The 7,189-nt window shown below is 40.5% G+C and overlaps 1 non-coding gene across 1 annotated transcript; it reads left to right on the top strand.

Moving 5' to 3' along the window:
* Positions 1-4,393: 4,393 nt before the first annotated feature.
* Positions 4,394-4,520, top strand: LOC117713239 (U6atac minor spliceosomal RNA). The gene has a single exon (XR_004607411.1). It is a non-coding gene; the product is annotated as a U6atac minor spliceosomal RNA (small nuclear RNA).
* Positions 4,521-7,189: the final 2,669 nt, after the last annotated feature.

Genomic DNA, 7,189 nt, shown 5'->3' with positions numbered 1-7,189 from the left:
TATAAATGTTAATTGTCTTGTTCTGACAAGTGTACCCTGGCTGAGCAAGATATCCCCCTTAGGGGACACTGGATAGATGCTATGTGGGAACTCTGTGCTCTATTTCCTGCAAACGTAAAAAAACTGAGGACCAATAGGATTTTCAAGTGAGGATGATGAGAAAGTTCTAAACTAGAAAGGAATTCCCTGGGTGAGGATTCTATGTATTCATAAAATGGTAATATAAGTCTAAAAATGGGATTTTAAAAGAATGTTGTTATGGAAACAAAACACATGTGTAAACGAAAATGATGGCTGTAACAATAATGAGACATCTTCCAAAGCACTTCTGAAATTAAAATTCTGTGTTAAGTGCTTGGAAGCTGCCAACAGCAACTGAGGATGTTTCTGAAAACTCAAAGGATTGGTACTTGCATACCTGATGGGATGAAGTTGGGAGACTGTCCTCTGCTTTGTTCTTTGTCCCCAAGTCTTTTCATTCTTTGATCAGCTTATCACTCTTAAAGATTAGGGGGTGACCCTAAAAATCTTTTTATCTCATACATTTAAAGTTTTGGCTTCATTGATTTTTATAGAAAGTACAAGACTCATAAAAATAACACAGGCTACTCTGTGGTTTGTGACCTGCTTAAAATACATTCCCACTCCTCCTCCTTCAGTAAATGCACTCCTCCCATCCCAAAAAGGACATACAACTCTGGTCCAGTCAAATGTGGTACTATTCTCCTCTGAACATACTGCTCTAAGCGGGATGATACAAACAAGCAGGATCCGAGGAGAAACCCTGTAATCTAAGGAGGAGACAACCTGAGTTCACTCTCACAGTAAACAGGCACCAGCAGCCAGGAAGTCCATCTTACCTCTAGCCAACAGCCAGGCCTACTGAAAGTCAGATAGTAATTCTTCTTGCTGAACTCTGAAAAACTGAATTTTGTGCTCCAATATAAAATTAATACACAAGACAGAAGAGGGAAACACACTGGGGACTTGGTAAGAACCCACAAATTAAGGAGCCCCGCCCCTTCCATTCAGCTTTGTTATCCTTACTAAACTAATGAAAATTCATACCTGCAGTAAAGCACTACCCACTGGGATGCAGCCACAGTATGCTAGCCCTGATGAGAGGCTATAAGATGTAGAAAGATGAGGTCGTTGCTAAGGAACAGAAACTGCAAGGGTAGGGTGAAATCTCTGATGTTGGTGACTGGTTTATAAAATCCCCAGGTATATAACTAGCAAAACTCCAGCTGAGGTATGAAGGGAATTGTAGCACCAGAAAACTCCAGCTTGGCAATAAGCAAGCCTGAGGTTGTTTATCACTGTTTATCTCAGGCTCAAAAACAGTCGTTTGGTGAATAGTGTGGTCCTGGCATGTAATAGCCAGGGGTGATTTACTTTTCCTATGTGCAGACCCACAGCACCAACACTGAGTCACAAAGCTCTTATTTCACAGTTAAGGGAGAAAATTTAGATGGCATTTGAAGCCCAAACTTCAGCTAAAAAGAAAAAAAATCATACACCCCAGGATTCCCAGATGTTAACACAAAGTAGTCACTGGATGAGCCTGCATTGTTTCGCTGAAAGATGAACTGTATGAAGAGACGTTAAATTCAGCAAGGGGAACTTCTGAAATTGTGTGAAAAAGCAAGGGTACAGATGATGACAGTGAACTGTGGTAGGCTGGGGCTACAGCTCACATCTGTAATCCCAGCACTCAGGAAGCTGAGGCAGAAAAATAACCAGGAGTGTCAAGCCAGCCCAGGCTCCAGTACAAGACTCTATCTCAAAATATAAAACAAAACAAGTTCCAGTAAAAAGTACTACTGTGCCATGCTCTGATGTACTGCTCCTTTCTTAACTTGGCTGGCACTAGTCCTTTTCTCTCTTCCAGTGCTAGAACATCTCTTCTGGGACAGAAGTGAGCATGTTTCACAAGCCCACCTGTTTATAACACTCCATTCCCAAGACTATATTAGGGATTGAGCATGTGGCCCAATTCTATTAAGAATCTTTCTCTGGAGCTGGTGAACAGACACAAGGGAGAGACAAGACTCTTTCCAAAGATCCTCAAAGCAGACGGTCCAAGCCTAGAGCTGTGAGCAACCTACTTCTCTGGCAGCCTGGAAGACGGAAGAATATGATTTCATGCACAGTGGATTCTGAGCTGAGACCAGAAGAGGGAAGTGTGAAAGACCCGATGAGGTGACTTCCTTCTAGGCCCGAGGACAAACCCATCCAGAAACCTCACTCATTCTTATCCTCATTCTTTCCCTCTCTCCCTCTTTCCTTCTTTTGGTGAAACTTTGTTTTTAATATCCTTGGAAATGCTCAGATTTTCTAGATTTGAGTACTTGAATGTCTTCACAAATTCTCAACAGTCTCACATTTACTAATATTCTTCGTGCCTGTTTTTTGTTTGTTTATATTTAAATTTTTATTATATGTATGTGTGTGCCAAGCATGAACAGATGTCTGTGTGGCCAGAATAGGATGACCCTTGGAGCCATAGTTAGAGGTGGTTGTGAGGCACCTGGTGTGGTGTTGCGATCTAACAAGGCCACATCTCCTAACAGGTCACTTTGACTTGTTGGTCTATGTTATAATCATTCAGAGGATTTTTTGTTGGAATACGTGTGGTCTTGTTGGAGGAAGTATGTCACTGTGGAGGTGGGCTTTGAGATCTATGTTCAAGCTCTACCCAGTGTGAGGAGCCGAATTTGCCATTAAAAGATGGCGCAGGCTTCTGCTTCCTGGTTCTTCACGGAAGCTTTACTTGAGAATGTGCCTGCGTGTGGCGCGAAAACAGAGTATGACAATTGGATGAAAGATTTGAGCCAATGAGGGATCTGCACGTCTCACAAAGCTCTATTTAAGCAGCGGGCTTTCTGAGCTAGGGGTCCTTCCTCCACCTCACTATTAAGAGAGCTGTTTAATAAATGCTGTCAGAAGAATCCTGAAGTGTGGCGTGCTCCTTATCGGCGAGGCTGCGCGCTACAACCCAGTGCAGAAGAGATCCTTTTGCTGGCTGCCTGCACAAGTCAGTCTCCTGCTGCTCTCTGTGGACCAAGATGTAGAACTCTTGGCTCTTCCAGCACATTGTCTGCCTGGACACTGCCATGCTTCTATCATGATGATAATGGACTGAAACTCTGAAATTGTAAGCCACAGTCCCAATTAAATGTTTACTTTTATAAGAATTGCCTTGATTATAGTGTGTCTTCACAACAATGGAAACCATAACTGAGACACCCCAACTTTCTCCTTTAAGTTGATTTTGTGAAAGTATTTTATCACAGTAACTAAAACAGAGGAACACATCCTTTATCCCAGTCTCTGTGCACATGATACTCTGTCAGACAGGACCTTCTGAGCTTCCTGGTTGAAATAACCCACCAACTGGCTTCTACTTGGCACTGTTTACCCTTCCCTGACCTGCAGCACCTGACATTGATTTATGTAACTCTATTTTAGTGATCATACAAGGATGTTTTCAAGTATGTATTATATTCATGTTGTGGCATACATGCACCCCACACAAATAACAACAACAAAGAATTAAAATAGAGGAGGAAGATGATCCAAGCTTATCTAAAGCATTCCTAAATTTAAAAAATGATGGGGAGTGGTCAAAGAACTGGAAGGTGAAACCACAGAGATGAGAGAGTGAATATGGGTGTCCAAGAGCTGAGCAAAACCCCCACCTCCCTGCCACCAAAGTCTGTTTCTGGTTTTCTACACTTCTACTGGTAATACCTATTTACTGAGGAAGAAATTTGGAACGTATAGATAAGTATAAAGTAAAAGGAAAACCATCAATAGATTATCTTAAATTTTTTTTAGAAACAGGTTAGCATTTAGAGTTCTTCAGAGCTTTAAATGCTCATTTATATTTATTGTCATAATAGATTTTCTTCACAGACCTATGATTATAATAATGATTCTACATGGTTCTGATTATAATGAATATTCAAGTTTATATGGTGGTATTTATTTATTTTCAAGACAGGGTTTCTCTGTGTAGCCCTGGCTGTCCTGGAACTCACTCTATAGACCAGACTGGCCTGGAACTCAGAGATCCACCTGACTCAGCCTTCTTAATGCTGGGATTAAAGGTGTGGGACACCACTGCCTAGCTATATGGTAGATTTTTAAATTAATGTATTTATCCACTTATATCCCAATATCAGCACCTCCTCTCCTCCCAGTACCCCCTCACACAAATCCTACCCCCACTACCCCTTCTCCTTTTTCTATGAGAAGGGAGATGCCCTGATATTCCTCCCAATATGGCGGATATTTTAACATTAGCATTTTTCCATATTCTTAAACCATCTATAAAGTAAATTTTCTTAAATTTTGCCTCCTAGTTAGGTAACTTAGAAATATTAAAGCCATGTTGTTTGAAAGGAGAGAAGGTTATCACTTCCCTTGACAAGAATGGAAGAGGCTCTTTGGCCTAACCACGTAATATAGTCAAGGCATTGCTACCAACATCATTACAGTACAGGTTTGTACTTTGTTTGTTTGTTTTTAATTAAAACCATTTTAAACTATATTCCTAGTAATCATTCTCAGAAATGTAATTATTAAGCCCAAATATTTGCATACCTAAAGGCATCCGGCATATGCCTAGACCTTCATGTAACTAGAATTAAATTAATCAAATAAATAGGATCAAATAAGAGAAGAACAAATAAAATATCATCATGCCTTGGAAGAAAAGCTCTCCAGAATTACTCCCAAAATTAAAAATTGATTTGATTACAGTAGTATTAAAGAACAGAAAATGCGGTACATATACACAATGGAGTATTACTCAGCTATTAAAAACAATGAATTCATGAAATTCTTAGGCAAATGGATGGAACTAGAAAATATCATCCTGAGTGAGGTATCCCAATCACAAAAGAACACACATGGTATTCACTCACTGATAATTGGATATTAGCCCAGAAACTTGCAATACCCAAGATACAACTCACAGACCACATGAAAATCATGAAGAAGGAAGACCAAAGTGTGGGTGCTTCAGTCCTTCTTAGAAGGAATAACAAAATAATCAAAGGAGCAAATATGGAGACAAAGTGTGGGACAGAAACTAAAGGAGTGGCCATTTGGAGACCATTCCACCTGGGTATCCATCCCATGTGCAGTCACCAAAGGTAGATGCTGATGTGGATGTCAGGAAGTGCATGCTGACAGGAGCCTGGTATAGCTGTCTCCTTAGAGGTCTGCCAGAGCCTGACATATACAAAGGGGGATGCTCACAGCTAACCGTTGAACTGATCACAGGGGTCCCAATGGAGGAGTTAGAGAGAAGACTGAAGGAGTTGAAAGGGTTTATGGTCCCATGAGAAGAGCAACAATACCAACCAACCAGAGCTCCCAGAGTCTAAACCACCAGCCTGGGAGCACATAGGGATGGACCCATGGCTCCAGCTATATATGTAGGGGAGGATGGCCTTGTTGGGCATAGGTGGGAAAGGATGTCCTTGGTCTCATGAAGGCTGGATGCTCCAGTTTGGGGAATTCGAGGGTGGGGAGGTAGGAGTGGGGGGGTAGGTGGGAGCACAACCTCATAGAAGCAGGAGGAGGGGGGATAAGATGGGGGGTTTCTGAGTGGGGAAAAATGGGGAAAGAGGATAACATCTGAAATGTAAATAAAATATGTAATAAAAAATCCATGAATAGAACGTACCAATGACTCAATGGCTCAATATTTCACTGAGAAAGAATCAGTATCATTGAGCTGAAGTAAACCTTGAGTCACCAGCAGTTTGGGTAATTTGAGAAAGAAAGATATGCTTCTATTTTGTTTGTTATCTTTAGTGAACCCTCTACCTTATGAAGTATCTGGTTTTTTTGTTTTTTTTTTTTTTCTTAAGTAGCAACATGAGCATCAGGTGACTGAGAGCATGCTTGGTTTTTGCACACAACATATGCTAATCTTCTAGAAGCCAGGCTTCCCAGACAATAGGAAGAAGCTACTTGTCAATGCACATAACAGGACAGAGTGATGATGTGCCCAAGCAGAAGTCTTATAGTTAACACTAAAGATGAATATGTATTAGAATAAGTGATTTATCCAATTTTTGTCCCTGATAGGATGTTATTATCTTTCTAAGTAATAAATATCAACTTGCTATAAAAATCTGAAATAATGCCAAGAGAAAATAAACTGTGTGAACTACAAAAAAAAGAGAGAGAGCAGAGATGTTGATATCTTCCATGACACATGAGAGTCACGCCTGCTAGTGATATGATCTTTTAAAGATAGTATGCCAGCATTTCTTTGCTATGAAAGTAACATCTTAAAAATACAAGATGACAGGCTTGGTTGTGACATCTATAATCCCAGCAATCAGGAGGCAGAGGAAGGAAGGTCTTGGTGAGTTTGAGGCTAGCCTGATCTACATAAAAATTCTATGACTCATCAAGTTCTGATATGCTCAGTGTCAGAAAACAAACATTACTTGATGGAAAGGAACAGATGGGTCCATAAAAATTATAGTGGTGATTTTAAAATTCCACTCTCTGTAATAGGTAATATGTGCAAAAAATTAAAACCAACATAACATACATTAATTTTTAACATTAATCTGGACTATGGATCAAATGAACTTAACAAATACCTATAGAATATTCTATCCTACAGCTATGGAATGCACATTCTTATTAGCTGGCTATGGAACTGTGATGTGGAAATTTCTAGTTCTTTGGAAAGTTAGTTATGATGTTTTGCTGAGATACACAGGTGAAAGGATGTTTGGATATAGCAGACACATAAAAGGACACTTGATGAAGGAATGTAAATATGACCCCACAGACAATGAAAGACAAGCCCTGAGCTTTTGGTTTGGTTTGATCCATCTCACTATTCTTCGCTAAAGACACATGTCTTGGTTTGCCTTATATAACATTGTTGAGCTCAACTTGTGATAACTCCGACACTGAGAGAAACTTGACCAAGAACTGCTCTCAAGGTTCCTGTAGCAGCCTGCTCCTTCAGCAGCCTCACCTCAGGCCGATTTGCGAGGTTCATTCAGGATTGAACTATGGTTGTCAGTTTGTGCCTGATGACTGCTCTCTGAAAGGACTGGACTGTAGCTGCTGGTTGGTGCCTATTGTCTGCCTGCCTAGAAGACTGGTCTGAAAAACTGCTGCCAAAGATCAGGCTCACTTCCACAGA

The sequence above is a fragment of the Arvicanthis niloticus genome, chromosome 7, assembly GCF_011762505.2.
Source record: "Arvicanthis niloticus isolate mArvNil1 chromosome 7, mArvNil1.pat.X, whole genome shotgun sequence".
NCBI classification, from domain to species: Eukaryota; Metazoa; Chordata; class Mammalia; order Rodentia; family Muridae; genus Arvicanthis; species Arvicanthis niloticus.
Note: the sequence above shows the minus strand (reverse complement) of the source record. Positions and strands in the feature narration are given on the sequence as shown.